The 1,308-nt window shown below is 47.6% G+C and overlaps 1 pseudogene; it reads left to right on the forward strand.

Moving 5' to 3' along the window:
* Nucleotides 1-280: 280 nt before the first annotated feature.
* LOC116529595 lies at nucleotides 281-940 on the forward strand (annotated as a pseudogene).
* The last annotated feature ends 368 nt before the right edge of the window (nucleotides 941-1,308 follow it).

The following is a 1,308-nucleotide window of genomic DNA, read 5'->3' on the forward strand; positions in this document are numbered from 1 at the left end:
TCTGTTGCCAGGCTGGAGTGCAGTGGCACTATCTTAGCTCACTGCAACCACCGCCTCCCAGGTTCAAGCAATTCTCCTGCCTCAGCCTCCTGAGCAGCTGGGACTACAGGCACCTGCCACTGCGCCCAGCTAATTTTTGTATTTTTAGTAGAGACAGGGCTTCACCATGTTGGCCAGGATGGTCTCCATCTCCTGACCTCATGATCCACCTGCCTCAGACTCCCAAAGTGCTGAGATTACAGGCGTGAGCCACTGCACCGGATGGGATCTACATCTTATGATGGATCCACTGTCTGGTCGGAATAGAGGGTATGCTTTTATCACCTTCTGTGAAAAGGAAGCTGCACAGGAAGCTGTGAAACTGTGACAACTATGAAATTCACCCTGGTAAACACCTTGGAGTGTGCATTTCTGTGGCTAACAACAGACTTTTTGTTGGATCCATTCCAAAGAATGAGACTAAAGAAAACATTCTGGAAGAATTCAGTAAAGTCACAGAGGGTTTGGTGGACATTATTCTCTATCATCAACCTGATGACAAAAAGAAGAATCGGGGGTTCTGCTTCCTTGAATATGAGGATCACAAGTCAGCAGCACGAGCCAGATGCCGGCTGATGGGTGGAAAAGTAAAAGTATGGGGAAATGTAGTTTCAGTTGAATGGGCTGATCCTGTGGAAGTGCCAGATCCGGAAGTCATGGTTAAAGTGAAAGTTTTGTGTGTGAGAAACATGGCTACTACAGTGACAGAAGAAATACTGGAAAAGCCAAAAGAGTGAAGAAGTTGAAAGATTATGCATTTGTTCATTTTGAAGACAGAGGAGCAGCTGTCAAGGCTGTGGATGAAATGAATGACAAAGAAATAGAAGGGTAAGAAATTGAAATAGTCTTAGCCAAGCCACCAGACAGGAAAAGGAAAGAGTGCTAAGCTGCTAGACAAGTCTCCAGAAGCACTGCATATGAAGGTTATTACTATCACCCTCCTCCTCGCATGCCACTTCCAATTAGAGGTCGGAGTCATGGTCGGGGGAGAGGTGGAGATGGCTGCCCTCCAGATTACTATGGCCATGAAGATTAGTATGATGACCACTGTGGTTATAATGATCATGACTATCGCGGAGGCTATGAAGATCCCTACTATGGCTATGGTGATGGCTATGCAGTAAGAGGAAGAGGAGGAGGAAGGGGAGGGCGAGGTACTCCACCACCACCAAGGGGGAGGGGAGCACCACCTCCAAGAGGTAGAGTTGGCTATTCACAAGGGGACACCTTTGGGACCACCAAGAAGGTCAAAAGGTGGCAGAGGGGATC

Source organism: Sapajus apella, unplaced genomic scaffold (genome assembly GCF_009761245.1).
Source record: "Sapajus apella isolate SASKATOON/1434 unplaced genomic scaffold, GSC_monkey_1.0 scaffold62, whole genome shotgun sequence".
NCBI classification, from domain to species: Eukaryota; Metazoa; Chordata; class Mammalia; order Primates; family Cebidae; genus Sapajus; species Sapajus apella.